At 41.9% G+C, this 16076-nt stretch overlaps 1 protein-coding gene across 2 annotated transcripts in view; it reads left to right on the top strand.

The window, feature by feature from the left end:
- The first annotated feature begins 2493 nt into the window (after positions 1-2493).
- KIAA0319 (KIAA0319 ortholog) overlaps positions 2494-16076 on the top strand; it is a 106406-nt gene continuing 92823 nt past the window's right edge. Inside the window, exon 1 of one of the 2 annotated variants that reach the window (XM_074398512.1) lies at positions 2494-2645. The gene's annotated coding sequence lies outside the window, so the exon portion shown is untranslated. Of the gene's footprint in view, positions 2908-16076 lie in introns of both variants that reach the window. The other variant, XM_039462715.2, reaches the window with a different exon arrangement.

Here is a 16076-nt window from a genome sequence, read left to right as displayed (position 1 = left end):
AGCTACTGAAGAGGCTGAGGCAGGAGAATGGCTTGAACCTGGAAGCGGAGGTTGCAGTGAGCCGAGATCCTGCCATTGCACTCTAGCCAGTACGGGAAGAGCGGAACACCATCTCAAAAATTAATTAAATAAAGGATTGTCAAATTGTCTTAAAGCTGTGAAAGTATTATTTCTTTTATATAACTCACAGCATCTACATGCAATACCCTCTTGTGTACTGCTTATGACAAAATCTAAAAAACAAGTTATAAGTGAAGCATGTAGAAACCACTTTTAGTCTGCTTGCATGAGCAGTAGTTCTCAATGCATTAACCTACTAATCTGCTGTATCTTGAGTTTTTTACTTGGAACTTTTCAAACTTTTTCCAGTGTAATAGCTTTGCTTACCTTACCTTCCTGCTTAGTGAAATTCCAACTTAGAATCTTCCTTTTTTTTTCAGTCTCAACCTGCTGGGCACAAGTGATCCTCTCACCTCAGCCTCTTGGGTAGCTGGGATTACAGGTGTACATCATGCACCCAGCTAGTTTTTATTTTTTGTGGAGAGAGGATCTTGCTGTGTTGCCCAGCTGGTCTCTAACTCCTGGACTCACAAAATCCTCCTGCCTCAGCCCACAAAGTGCTGGGATTATAGGTGTAAGCCACTGCACCTGGCCTAGAATCTTGTGTTTCAATGAGGCAACACTGTCTTCACGCTAAGCATCATTTTTACCACTGATGTGAAATGTACCTTGCTAAACCTCAGTTTTTCCCACCTTCAAAATAAGTTTCTTGTCTTTTACTGTACAAATGTCCCAACCAAAACCATAAACAAGAGCACACAAAGTAAAAGAATTATACTAAGATACATCATTTTATCCTTACTACCTACTGCAGTGTCTGGCATATAGCAGGAGCTCAATGGATGTCCACTGAATGCTTAAAACAAGTGAAATGTAATGAGTGGCCTCACATCTTTGTCCTGGAGATGGAGAGTAACACTTTCATACAATACCAAACTGATATATTCGTCAAAAATGAAAATAGATACTCATTATAGTGTCTCTGAGTTTAAAAGACGGTTTACTTAAATGTTCTGACCTAAGCCCATGTGTGTATGTGCTAAGAGTATATTTCTTCAGAGGCTAATCAGCCAAGGATCACTGGGGAGAAAATCAGAAAATTGACTGGATGCATTGAGAGAGTACCTGTGGAATGCCATGTGAGCAGAGAAAGGAGGAAGTGTCTTTTGTAAGGTTTGTGTTCCTGTTAGAGGATTCCAGGGAGTCTTGGAATCAAGGCTGGGATCCAGTTGGTTGCTGTTTCTGAGGCAGATTGAGAGAAACAGATTAATGAGGGATTGGGTGCTGGCGGGAAGTGAAGGGCGTTTAGCAACTGGGTATCCCCAGTTATGGATGGGAATAGTAAAGCAAAGGCAGAAAGCAGTAGTCATTCAAATACGGAGTTGTGTCATTTTGTGGCTGCTGCATGATTTCAGAAGAAACGATACTGCCTGTTAATTTTGCTTCTGCTTCTGACTTTGTGTCTGTCCTCTCTGCCTGATTGACAGTACTACCTTTTCTAAGTCCAAGCTAATTTTCACTCTTTCAGTCCTGGACAGGTTTTTACTCTTTAAATGTGGGTTATCTTGTTTAATTCCCAGAATCATCCTATATGAATGCTATTATCTTCATTTTATAATTGTGGAAGCAGGTTTATCAAGATTATGTAACTTGTCTAAGACACTTTGGTAAATGGTAGTGGTCTAGAAGGAGCTTATCTATCAAGTGTGTGTGTGTGTGACTCAGTCCTAAGCACTGCACTACACTTCATAGTAATGAGATGTGCAAAGAATGCACTGGCTTCCTTTTCTGCTCACGTTCTTACCTCTAGATGCCTTTGCATCTTTATTAAAATAGTAATAATGCAGTCTTCCATACAAGTTTTCTGTGGTTTAGACTGTCACCTTCCTCAAGATGCCAGTGTCAAACTATACTGGGCACCCAGTTAGCCTGCAAGGCTTGGAGGGGATGTGGGCCCCTCCCAGCACAGGTTCCCCGTCTCAGTCAGAAAGCACGTGCTCAAAATAGAAAGGTAATTACAGAGCAGGGCCCAAAGAGACTCCCACTGGAAGAGTAGGGCTTATGTAGCTGCGGTGACATTTCTTCAGGGACACATTCACGAAGGGTCTTTGACCCAGGCAGTGCGTCCATGGCTCTCCTGAGCCACCCTGGCTCAGGTGTTTATTTGGAGGGAGTGTTCACCCCAGACCCTTTGGGGCCACGGTGACAGGGAAGGGTCTGGCGAAGGAAAGGAGGTGTAGGCTAAGAAGGTCCGTCAGATTCCCGAAAGCCCTTTGCTTGGTCCCCTGCGGGGTGGGAGTGTCGCCGCGGTGCGGGTCCTCAGAGCGCACGCGGGGAGCTGGGCTCGGGCGGCTGCCACGCCCCCCATCGCCGGGGGCTTGTGTGCGCGTGCGCGCGCGTCGCCGTGGTAACCGCGGCGACGGAAAGGCGCTGAATCACTGGCGCGCGCTTTCCACGAGCCTGCAGGAGCGCCGCGGCCGGCGGGCGGGGATCCCCGGGGTGCAACCTGGCTCCCGCTGTGCCACCCCCGGCGGACCCGGCTGGCCTGCGTGGAGCCGCGGCGGCGGTCGCCGTTACTGTCGGAGGTGAGAGCGCAGCAGTCGCTTCATCCTGTCTTGGGCTTGGTCCAGAGTCGCCCCTCTGGGGCCAAGTCCCGGGGAAGAGAAAGCGAGGGTGTTGCTGGCGTGGAGCGGGACCTCTAACCGCAGATGCGCCCGCGAGAGTGTGAACGTGTGTGTGTGTGAGACCTGCCGTGACGACGAGGAGGAACAAGTGGGACGGCGAGGGATGCTCAGGGCCAGCAGCACCGAATGGGGCGAGCTTCCGTGTCGCCAGCAGTGACCCCAGGTACAGTATCTGCTTTCCAGCCTGGCTGGCCGAGAAATAGGAAAGGAGGGCAGCCAGTAGGCAGGTTATACCCAGTAAAAGTAGAATCGAGACACCCTGACTTCAGAAGGTGAGCTTCTTAAGATTCTTCTGGGCATTCATTCAGGAAAGGGCATTTTTTGATTGCTGCACGGATTGTTTACTAGTAGGGTGGGGTCGGGGAAATTTGAGTGTCTTTTCCCAACCTCATGAGTCGAATTTTTTTTAGAGCTGAAGAGTCGTTTTCTTTAAACTTCGTTCAGAACTATTTATGTGATCTTTCCTGTTATTTGCTAAATGCATTTTGTCTCTGTTCCTGACCATAACCTGAAGCTTAAAACCTTTTTCTTCTTCCCTTTGAATTCCCTCCAAGGAATGTCACAAATTAATCAGGAGGATAAACCTGAAATTTTGAGAGTTTTCATCTTAAGGTCATTTATCTTAATAATATACAAGGAGGAAAAATACAATGTACATACTCATATACACTTTTATTGCCGATTTGTTCATCTGAAACGTTTTTGTTTGTGGGTTAAATGTTAGTATTTTTTCCACAGCTTGAATGGAAAAGTTGAAGGATGTTTTTGATAATAACAGAAAAAATAAATTGTAGACAATGGCCCGCCTACACACAATAATTTTGGAAGTAAATGTTAGTATTCATTTCTTTGTTCCTGAAATACATGCTCACTTTCCAAATGCTTCAATTTGTTTATTATAAGAAGACCACAATCATGGAGACTACTAAAGTTATGCCAAATGTAAACTTTTATTTTATGCTTTTAAAAATATTATTTTTAATTCATATGAAGAAAACTGGAGATACCAATTCAGCTATAGACATAGGAGTCACAGAGAAAGCTGAATTACTCTGTAATTTGAAAAAGGGAAATGTAAGCATACTACATAAGGACTCTTTAGAACTACAGGTAATGTAAAATACCAAGGCAAGGACTTAATTTTTGTTCCAGAATAATGAAAATAATTCAGCCAAAATCTTTATGAATTAAAAATAGTCAAAAGAGAGCTTTGGTAATGTATTAATATAATACATTTACTGTTAAATTTTCCCCCCTAGCCAACAGATAGGAAGCATTCTCTTTAAATAAATATAGTTAAGTCCTCACTTAACGTTGTTGATAGGTTCTTGGGAACTGTGAACCTTTAAACACAACCAGTTTTACCATAGGCTAATTGATATAAACAGGAGTTAAGTTCCTACAGCATATTTCTGATCACAAAAAAATCACCAAACTTCTAAGTAAAGACCAAAACACTTCTAATATTAAACATAGAAATAAATGGAGCTATACATACAGTTAAGAAGGATTAATAAAAGCAAGGTAATTATTTACCCAATTATTACAGTTTTAGGTCATGGGTAGCCAGAGTCTCTCTGGGCAGCTCAGGGTGGAAACCCACCCTGTCCCCTGTCCAGGAAGCCAACCCATCACAGCGTGCGCTTTCACAGACACACCCACTCACTCAGACGGGGACCGTGTAGACATATGCACAGCTTTGGGATGTGGAGGAAACTGAAGCCCAGAGAAAACCCACGCAGACGTGGGGAGAATGAGCAGACTCCATATAGACAGTGGCCCTGGCCAGGAATTTTTTTGTCACCAACGGTGAATGAAACTGTTATTGAGGACCTGCTGTATGTAGAGCCAGGCATGCCTGTTTCTGGAGCAGAGTGCTACCGACCGCTGAGAGGGTGTGGGTTGGGCGTGGCTCGGCCACTTCGTGGCTGCATCACATTTGGCAAATTCTTTAAACCCTTTAAGCCTCAGTTTCCTCACTGGTAAAACAGAGATAATAATGGGATCTACTTAACGAAATTAAATACAATAATATGTTGAAGAGATCTTTGCTCACTGGCATGTTTTAATAATAACGCTTCAATAAAAGTTGTTCTTTTTTAGATGTTTTCTTTTTCATGAAATATTTTTCATACCTTAAAAATAACTTGGTACTAAAAATAGATTTAGTTTGACATGTCCAAAGATTGTTCTGATTTGTGATATCAAATCATTGTAAAATGTATACTTTTTTGTGGCATCTTCATAACAGCGACAATAATAAATGTAATAATCAAAATCATAAAATCATGTCAGTTTAATATTCTGGTAATATAATACCCCAATGAAGGAGCTTTGCTTTAGTAGGCCTGGGATAATTGGTAGGTTATTTTTCTGTTTGTTTTCTAATTGTCCTCTAGATTTAGAGGGTACAAGTGCAGTTTTTTTATGTGGATATATTGTATAGTGTCAAAGTCTGACCTTTTAGTGCACCCATTACCCGAATAGTATAGGTTATTTTTCTGTTTGTCTTTAAAAATCTGTACTTTTAGACACTATTGATGTGAATTCAATCATGAGAAAATATTTTCTCATTTATTTGTATTAACCAACAAAAATGGCTGGGTCAGAATAGCATCTGATGTTGCATCATTTTGCAGTCTTTTAACAGTAGGTATTTACATTTTAAAGTCAAGCTTCTTAAAGAAACGACACAGTAGATAAAGATAATAGTGTTCAAATTTTAGTTATTTTTCTTTCTAAATAATGTAGAATTATACTGCCTGCCAACTTGCTGGTCATTCTTTTCCTTAAGTTCAAAAAAGCAAAGGAGGCTGGGCACCGTGCCTCATGCCTATAATCCCAGCACTTCGGGAGACCAAGACAGGTGGATCATCTGAGTTCAGGAGTTTGAGACCAGCCTGGCCAACGTGGTGAAACCCCATCTCTACTAAAAATACAAAAATTAGCCAGGCGTGATGGCGGGTGTCTGTAATCCCAGCTGAGGGAGGAGAATTGCTTGAACTTGGGAGGTGAAGGTTGCAGTGAGCCCAGATCCCCACTGCACTCCAGCCTGGGCCATAGAGTGAGACTCTGTCTCAAAAAAAAAAAAAAAGCAAAGGATTGTAGTAAGCATCTATTTAATTTAAGTAAAGTAGCTTGAATAAGAGGATGATTTGGGCCTAAAAATGAATTTTCGAAGTTGGGGCCATTCTATGTGTTAAGTATCAGAGTGATAAGCATGGAGGAAAAATTAACTTCAGCATCACCACCCATAACACCCATACGTTTTAAGCGTTCCAGTTGATAGGGTGTTTTTTCATGTGATGGTGGGGAGGTATGAGCTGTCCCTTCCCAGGATCACAGTTCTGTTATTCTAGGATTGTGGTTATGTCAGCATACCTTTGCACCTTCTGTTTTCATCGGTAAGGTGAAGCATATGATGTGCAGCTGTACTGTCTTGTAATCAATATGACAAAGTTGCCTTTGAAAGTTTTTCTAAGTAACCCCTTAAAATGCCTTCCTTTCTCTCTCTCTTCTTTCTCTATTTCTCTTTCTCTCTTCTTTCTTTCCCTCCCTCTCTCTCTTTTCTTTCTTTTCCTTCCTTTGTCCCTCCCTCCCTCCCTCCCTCCTTCCTCCCTTCCTCCCTTCCTCCCTCCCTCCCTCCCTCTCTCCCTCCCTCCCTCCCTCCCTTCCTTCCTTCCTTCCTTTTTTTTTGAGACAGAATCTTGCTCTGTCACCCAGGTTGGAGTACAATGGTACCATATTGGCTCAGTGTAGCCTCTGCCTCCCAGGCTTGAGTGATCTTCTCATCTCAGCCTCCTGGTCGCTGAGACTAGAGGCATGACCAAGCCCAACTAATTTTTATATTTTTGTAGAGACAAGGTCCTCAAGGTCCCATGTTGCCCCAGCTGGTTTCAAACTCCTGGCCTCAAGTGACCTGCTCATCTCCGCCTTCCTAAGTGCTAGAATTACCGGCATGAGCCACCGTACCTTGCCTAAGATGTCTCATTTTCTTTTTTTCTTTTTCTTTTTTTTTTTTTTTTTTGAGACGGAATTTTGCTCTTGTTACCCAGGCTGGAGTGCAATGGCGCGATCTCGGCTCACCACAGCCTCCGCCTCCTGGGCTCAGGCAATTCTCCTGCCTCAGCCTCCTGAGTAGCTGGGATTACAGGCACGCGCCACCATGCCCAGCTAGTTTTTGGTATTTTTAGTAGAGACGGGGTTTCACCTTGTTGACCAGGATGGTCTCGATCTTTCGACCTCGTGATCCACCCGCCTCGGCCTCCCAAAGTGCTGTGACTACAGGCTTGAGCCACCGCGCCCAGCTGAGATGTCTCATTTTCAAGAAAACTGTTTTTACCATCTCTCAGTATATTTTGTATTTATGAAGAAGCTAACATAATTTGTTAATTTGCTGTCTTCACCCTCTTTGTCTTAAACATAGGTGCCAAATGTTCAAAATTTATTGTACTATGGGAAGGGTCTTCCCGTACAGATAGGTGTTTCTGAGCTTGCTAACTAGGTTAACTAGTCTTCAGTGTTTCCTATCCACTGCTATTCTACAACTGCTTTTCCCAAACCTAAAGAAATTTCTGACCACCTTTTACTAGACTTCTTCCACCTGTTTGGTCATTTTCACTTTCTGGAAACAGGTTCCTCTTTTGGTTCACAGGCGGTATCCTTGAATCTCCTTCTAGGGTTGCCTTTCTAAAGCAGTTACATGAACACATTACTCCCCTGGTTATACATCTTAAATGTTATGTCCATCGATGGATATGTGGATAAATGAAATGTGTTAAATACGCACACTGGGTTGTTACTCAGCCTTAAAAGGGAGGGAAATTTTGACACATGCTCCAGCGTGGATAAACCTTGGAGACATTATGCTAAATGAAATAAGCTGGACACAAACAACATTGTATGATCCTATTTATGTGAAGTATTTAGTATAGTGAAATTTGTAGAAACAAGAAGAAGAGGCCGGGCACGGTGGCTCACGCCTATAACCCTAGCACTTTGGGAGGCCAGGGTGGGTGGATCACCTGAGGTCAGGAGTTCAAGACCAGCCTGGCCATCATGGTGAAACCCCATCTTAAAGAAAAAAAAAAGAAGAATCGAGGTTGCCAGGACCTGGGAGTAGGTGGCAATGGGGTGTTATTGTTTGATGGATATAGAGTTTCAGTCTGAGATGGTGAAAAAGCTGTGGAGGTAGATAGAGTGATGATGGCTGCTACTGAATTGCATATTTAAAAATGGTTAAAATGGGCCGGGCGCAGTCATGCCTGTAATTCCAGCAGTTGGGGAGGCTGAGGTGGGCAGATAACTTGAGCCCAGAAGGTGGAGGCCAGCCTGGGCAACGTGGTGAAACCCGTCTCTACAAAAACACAAGGTCAGCCAGGCTTGGTGCTGCATGCCTGTCATCCCAGCTATTCAGGAGGCTGAGGTGGGAGGATCACTGGAGCCCAGGAGGTTGAGTCTGCAGTTTATCATGATTGTGCCACTGCTCTCCAGTCTGGGCAACAGAAGAAGACCCTGTCTCAGAAACAGAAAAAGTTAAAATGGTAAATTTTATATTATATATATTTTACCACGCCAAAAAAAATTTTAAAAATATATCAGTATGCCCCACCACCTACTAAATGAAGTGCAGATCTCTTAATGTCACCAGTATAGTTCTTTTTTTAATTTAATTTTATTTTTTATTCTTATTTTTTAGAGATGGGGTTTCACCATGTTGGTCAGGTTGGTCTTGAACTCCTGACCTCAGGTGATCCACCCGCCTTGACCTTCAAAGTGCTTGGATTACAGGTGTGAGCCACCACGCCTGGCCCATCCAGTATAGTTCTTTAACATTTCTTCTTGGTCTACCTTTTCATCCTCTTATCGCATCATAACCCACACCTATTCCACATTACAGCCACATGGAACCACTCAAAATATGCCACCTCTTCCAAGAGTCCATGCCTTTTATGTGCAGCCAGTCCCCACAGCCTGATTGCATTCTTTTTCCAACAAACTGCTAATTTCTCAGGCTAGAGCTTCAACATCATGTTTTTCAAGTCTTCCCTAATGTCCTCATGTCACCTCTCTTTCCCTGATGGCATTCTTGCTCACTGGGCACGCTTTATAACATCACTTCCCCTATTCCTGTATAGTATAAGCTTCTATAGAGAAGGGACTATGTTTTACTTTTAACGTGCATATTTACTTCAAAATAGCTAAAGTTAATAACATTACACACTGGGGCCGGACGCGGTGGCTCAGGCCTGTAATCCCAGCACTTTGGGAGGCCGAGGCGGGTGGATCACGAGGTCAAGAGATCGAGACCATCTTGGCCGACATGGTGAAACCCCGTCTCTACTAAAAATACAAAAAAAATTAGCCGGACGTGGTGGCGTGTGCCTGTAATCCCAGCTACTTGGGAGGCTGAGACAGGAGAATTGCTTGAACCCAGGAGGCGGAGGTTACGGTGAGCCAAGAATGTGCCATTGCACTCCAGCCTGGGCAACAAGAGTGAAACTCCGTCTAAAAAAAAAAAAAAAAATTACACATTGTATGCATGTAGCAAAATACCCTGAAAATACATACAACTATTATGTATCAATAAAACTGCAGCTTTTTTCCCCACTGGAATCTAAACTTATATTTTCTGTTCTCTAAAAGCATATAAGACTTTGTGTACTTTAACTTCAGTTTCCCTCTCTGTTGTCTTTCACTTTATTATTATTTAGCATTTTAATTTAAATAATGTCATTATTTACCAACGTGTTAGCCAGTTTCTTCCTTACCAATGATTCTTTTGTCCTTTCTGTTGAGCTTTTCTTTTAATAAATAACTCCTTCTAAAAAATTTCATTCAGGCCGGGCGCCGTGGCTTATGCCTGTAATCCCAGCAGTTTGGGAGGCCGAGGCGGGTGGATCATGAGGTCAAGAGATCGAGACCATCCTGGTCAACATGGTGGAATCCCGACTCTACTAAAAATACAAAAAATTAGCTGGGTATGGTGGCACACGCCTGTAGTCTCAGCTACTAGGGAGGCTGAGGCAGGAGAATTGCTTGAACCCAGGAGGCGGAGGTTGCAGTGAGCCGAGATCGCGCCATTGCACTCCAGCCTGGGTAACAAGAGTGAAACTCCGTCTTAAAAAAAGAAAAAGGCCGGGCGCGGTGGCTCAAGCCTGTAATCCCAGCACTTTGGGAGGCCGAGGTGGGTGGATCACGAGGTCAAGAGATCGAGACCATCCTGGTCAACATGGTGAAACCCCGTCTCTACTAAAAATACAAAAAATTAGCTGGGCATGGTGGCGCGTGCCTGTAATCCCAGCTACTCAGGAGGCTGAGGCAGGAGAATTGCCTGAACCCAGGAGGCAGAGGTTGCAGTGAGCCGAGATCGCGCCATTGCACTCCAGCCTGGGTAACGAGCAAAACTCCGTTTCAAAAAAAAAAAAAAAAAAATTTCATTCAGCCCCAAATGTCATATAGTAACTCTTTTAATGAGAATGTATGGATAGTAAACTCAATCACTATCTGAAAGAACCTTTATTTTATTACTACTTTTCAGTGCTAACATGAGTATAAAGTTCTAGGTTGGCAGTTGCTAGATTTTATTTCCATTATTTCCTAGCATCTATTGTTACCAACAAAAATGTTGCTGTTAGTCTAATTATTGTTCTTTTTAAGATAATCTGTTTTTTGTCTCTGGCTCCTTATAGGATCTACTCTTTGTCTTTGATGTTCTACAGTTTGATTTCAGTGAATAAAGGAATAGATTTACTTTAACCTGGCTCATAACTTCTTGTTAATAAGCCAGATTATTTGCCATTATCTCTTTACGTCTGATTTTCCCCTCTAGCTTTATGATGATAGATAAAAATAGGCTGTATTTACCAGGAAGAATGTGATGTTTTGATATTTTGTATACATCGTGAAATGATCACTACAAACCAGGTAATGAATCTGTCCATCACCTCACTTATTTATTTATTGTCTGTTTGTTTGTTTGTTTGTGTTTGATGAGATATTTAAGATCTAATGCCGGGCGCGGTGGCTCAAGCCTGTAATCCCAGCACTTTGGGAGGCCGAGGCGGGTGGATCACGAGGTCAAGAGATCGAGACCATCCTGGTCAACATGGAGAAACCCCGTCTCTACTAAAAATACAAAAAATTAGCTGAGCATGGTGGCGCGTGCCTGTAATCCCAGCTACTCAGGAGGCTGAGGCAGGAGAATTGCCTGAACCCAGGAGGCGGAGGTTGCGGTGAGCCGAGATCGCGCCATTGCACTCCAGCCTGGGTAACAAGAGCGAAACTCCGTCTCAAAAAAAAAAAAAAAAAAAAAAGATATTTAAGATCTAATCTCTTAACAAATTTCAAGTAAACAATACAGGATTGTTGGCTATAATTATCATGCTGTACATTAGATCCCTAGTATATGTTCTTCTTACAATTGATGTCTTCACATCTTGCCTCTTTCTAATTCTTTTTATTCTTTCCTTTTGGAGCCATCAGAAGATGTCTGTTGGACCACTTATGACTTTACAATTCTTATTTGTTTGCATTTTCAAGCTTTTTATTTTCTTGGGTTATTTCCACAGATATAGCTTCCATTTCAGTTCACTGGATTTTAAAATTCAGCAGCTGTATTTCTAATCACACAACTTTTGAGAGAGATGTTTTAAACCATAACCTTTAATAGCTTACTGTCTTGTTACTATGATTTTTTTCTGCCTCTCCCTGTACACTTCAAACATACTTATTTTGTACTGTCTTTCGGATACTCTTTTACTTTCAGTTCTTGCTTTCATTGATTTCGTCTGCCACCTCTCCTTTGTATTGGTTTGCTCCCTAGCATGTATTACATATTTTAAAGGTGACTCATCTTCAGTAGGAGTTGCTTTTCTGGTGACATTCTATGCACTCCCTGCTGGGAAGTAGCCCTCTAGACAGATTTTGTAATGCTTCTACCTAGGGCTCAGCAGTCTGGGCAATTGCTTTTACATTACTAAAGAAAATGAGTGTCCTTTAAAGATTATTGAAGACTAGGAAACAAAAAGAAGACAGAAGGAACTGTAATGTGGGTGCCTAATGATTTACCATGGAAACTCTTGAAAATTCCTCTTCTTTGATGAGAGGAATGAGCAGGGCTCTCAGGTGAAGCTTTCTCAGGCATTTATTTTTATTTTTACTTTTTTTGCTGAAGCTTTGGCTAACTTTCTCAAAACACTCTCATAATAAGCAGATGTTATCTCTGGTCCTCCAGAAAGGCAACAGGAAAAGTTCCTTGAGCATCCTGAAAAACTGTTGCCATGACCAGTCTGCTGTTGGTCTAACTGGACCACTTCCACTCCTTGGTAGCCATTGCTTTGATTGTGCTTTGTCTTCAGGATCATGCTGGTAAAGCCATGTTTCATCTTCTGTTACAGTGCTTTGAAGAAATTCTTCAAGATTTTGATCCCACTTGTTTAAAATTTTCCTTGAAAGCTCTGCTTTTGTCTGCAGCTAGGGCACTCTGGTTTTGGTACCCATGGAGTGGAAAGTTTGCTCAACTTTAATTTTTCTATCAGAATTGTGTAAGCTGAACCAGTTGAGATGTCTGTGGTGTCTGCTATTATTTCTGCTGTTTATTATTTGTTTATTATTGTTATCATCAGAACAATAATCTCTGAGGGGGAAAAAATTAAAAAGGGAAAAAAATTAGGGCATGAACAAGATGAACTTTTTCTTTTTGCAAATGGGTGTGGATGGTCTGCTGCTGTGGGCTTCTTCTTCCACATCATCTCACCCATTGTTAAAACGAGTTACTCATTTATAAACTGCTGATTTCTTTGCGTCATTCTCTTAATAAAGATTTTTGTAAAGTATCAGTGATTTTACTATTCTTCTACCCAAACTTGATCATAAATGTGATGTTTGTTGTTGCTTCAATTTTAACAGAATTCATGTTGCTCTAACAGGAGCTCTTTTCAAACTGATGTTTTATTCTTCTTAGTGCCTCAAACTAGCTGTGGTTCAGACAAGTTATAACAAGCTAGTACAAGTTTATTTTGGTGCAAAAAAATTAAAATATGTACATAGTTTTTTCATAATATGCATTGGCTATGAACTTTCTGAAGATCCCTTGTACATCCTGTTCCAAAGCGGCCACTGAAAGCCCAGTGCTTGCTGCTAGCGCCTATGCTCAGATCCTGAAATCCCGTGGAAACCGGCCATGTCATCTCTTGATAGCTGCTTTGGCCTTGGTTTTTCTTGGATCTCTGATATCTAGAGATTCCTTTTCTTTTGGGCTTAAATATGTATTCACAGTGTTTTGTGGTTGCATGTATGTATGTTCCGTTTTTTCTGGAAATGGAAACTGTAAATTAATTCTCAGCAGTGTCAAAGAGGCATAACTTGGCAATCTTTGTTCCATTTGTTTTCAGTCCCTCATTGACATGCCTCTAGTTTCTTTTAGCCGTTATTTACATGATTCACTAGTCTTTCTAGGGTGCAGTGGTGTCTGTGAGTCTTTCATAATATTTCATAATGTCAGAAGATGTCTACCCACTTCCTGTTGCATTAATTTGCTATTGCTGTGGAACAATTTGCCATAAACTTAGTGGCTTAAAACACCCATTTATTAGCATTTATTTGGGTCTCACTGGAGCCACATCAAGTTCTCAGTTGAATGCAGTCTCCTCTGGAGGTTCTGGGAAGGAATCTGTGTCCAAGCTCATTTTGGCTGTTGAATTCAGCTCTCTGGGATTGTAGTACTAATGTCTCCATTTCTTGCTGAATATCCACTGGGGGTTGCTCTCAGCTCCCGTAAGCTGCTTTTGGGTTCTTTCCACGTAGCCCTCTCCACCTTCAAAGCCAGCAATGGAAGATTCTCTCATATTGGGTCTCTTCTCTCTGACTGCTTCATCTGTTTTCAGCTGGAGAAAACACTCTGCTTTTAACGGGTTCTGTGAAAGGAAAATAAAAACTCAGGACAGAATTCACTATGGTAAAAAAAATAATAATAAGCTGAAAGCGGAGGCCTGCAAGAAACTGCCTTTCCTTCCATTCCTAAGCAGATAGCTACAGATATAAATATCTCCACAGGTGGCTGCTCTCAGCTCACCTTATCTTCTGTAAAGTACTGATTTGCAGAGCTTGAGGGAAATATGTAATTGACTGTTCCCCTGGCTTGCAACATGTGGATTACCATAGCCTCCCCCTTTCCACTCTAGCCAGCTTTTCCCCTTTAAATATTGAAGCTCTCAAAATCATCTTTGAAGAAAGGTACAGACCACAGAATACTTCTGTGATTTCTTGTTTTTTTCTTCCGGGCATGTTCTTTTTTTTTTTTTTTGAGACAGAGTTTTGCTCTTGTCACCCAGGCTGGAGTGCAATGGCGCAATCTCGGCTCACCGCAACCTCCGCCTCCTGGGTTCAGGCAATTCTCCTGCCTCAGCCTCCTGAGTGGCTGGGATTACAGGCACGTGCCACCATGCCCAGCTATTTTTTTGTATTTTTAGTAGAGACGGGGTTTCACCATGTTGACCAGGATGGTCTCGATCTCTCGACCTCGTGATCCACCCGCCTTGGCCTCCCAAAGTGCTGGGATTACAGGCTTGAGCCACCGCGCCCGGCTGGGCATGTTCTTAACCTTGGCAAAATAAACTTGTATATTGATTGAGACCTGTATTAATAGCTTTTGGTTTACAGCTCATATGACTGGTTAGGACTCTTTGGACAATCTCCCTATCTTTAAGGCAACTGTTTAGTAATGTTAATTATATCTGCAAAATCCTTTTGCCATCTGCTATTATGTAATCGTGGGACGAATAACATGGTGTCGGCATCATGGGGCCATCTTGGAATTCTGCCTATTACATCAGTTGACATTTACTGTCTGCTTCTTGACTGTTTCCCTTGAAAATGTATACTTTGAGCCACACTAAAACTTATATTTTACTATTAATTGTGCTGTTTCTTTGGTTTTGATATGTCTGGCAATATTATGGTACTTGTTTATCTTTTGTCACCCGTTATGGGTCAGACTTTCCTCTAGTACATAGAATACATGACAGAAAAGCGGCTACAGTGGATTGAATAAGGCATGTTGTAGAACTTAATTTGACTCAGGGAGTGTGTGTTTCAAGGGGTGCTTGCATTTAATTCTGCCTGGCCATGTGTTTGTTGGAAGGAGGCTCCCTCCATGTGTTAGTCTGCCAGGCTCAAACCTGCCTTATTCATCTTTAAATTCCTAATATTTAGTACTTTTATTCATTCATGGCAAGTGTTAAATAAATGCTTTTTGGTGAATGCTATTTTTTTTTTTTTTTTTTTTTGAGACAGAGTCTCATTCTGTCGCCCAGGCTGGACTATAATAGTGCAATCTCGGCTCACAGCAGCCTCCACCTCCCATGTTCAAGCAATTTTCTTGCCTCAGCCTCCCGAGTAGCTGGGACTACAGGCACGTGCCACCATGCCCAGCTAATTTTTGTGTTTTTAGTAGAGATGGGATTTCACCATATTGGCCAGGATGGTCTCAATCTGACATGATCTGCCTACCTCGGCCTCCCAAAGTGCTGGGATTCCAGGCGTGAGCCACTGCGCCTAGCTGGAGAATGCTACTTTTTGTTCTGTGGAAATTGGTTGTTTTTTTGGATTTGTCTTGCCTTTGATAATATCTAATTCCTTAATTGATCTAAAATAATTTTGTTCCTGTGTTTGAAACTAATACTGTATTTCCTTTCTTCTCCTTCTTTTTTCTTTACTATTCATATTAATTATTTTGTTTGTCTTTTGAACATCCAAGTAAATTTTCTTTCTAGGAGTAATATACAGTTGTCATGAGAGCATTTATTAAGTAGGAATTCTTATCCTGTAGTTCTGTTACTTGTAGTTTGTTACAGAGTAAGCCCAAATAAAAAGTCTTTTGGGGTTTTACATTTTAGAAGATTTTTTTGTTCTAATAAGTATTAAATCTATCATTATATTTTCTTCTCATTTCCCAAATATCCATTCATATTTTTGCCTATTTATGTTTTCAAATAAATTTTATTAAGTATTTTAAAGGATTCTGTTGAGTTTTAATTCATTCTTCTAAATTTATTTTATTTTTTTTTTTTTGAGACGGAGTTTCGCTCTTGTTACCCAGGCTGGAGTGCAATGGCGCGATTTCGGCTCACCGCAGCCTCCTCCTCCTGGGTTCAAGCAATTCTCCTGCCTCAGCCTCCTGAGTAGCTGGGACTACAGGCACGCGCCACCATGCCCAGCTAATTTTTTGTATTTTTAGTAGAGACGGGGTTTCACCATGTTGACCAGGATGGTCTCGATCTCTTGACCTCGTGATCCACCCGCCTCGGCCTCCCAAAGTGCTGGGATTACAGG

Source organism: Saimiri boliviensis, chromosome 4, assembly GCF_048565385.1.
Source record: "Saimiri boliviensis isolate mSaiBol1 chromosome 4, mSaiBol1.pri, whole genome shotgun sequence".
Lineage (NCBI taxonomy): Eukaryota > Metazoa > Chordata > Mammalia > Primates > Cebidae > Saimiri > Saimiri boliviensis.
Note: the sequence above shows the minus strand (reverse complement) of the source record. Positions and strands in the feature narration are given on the sequence as shown.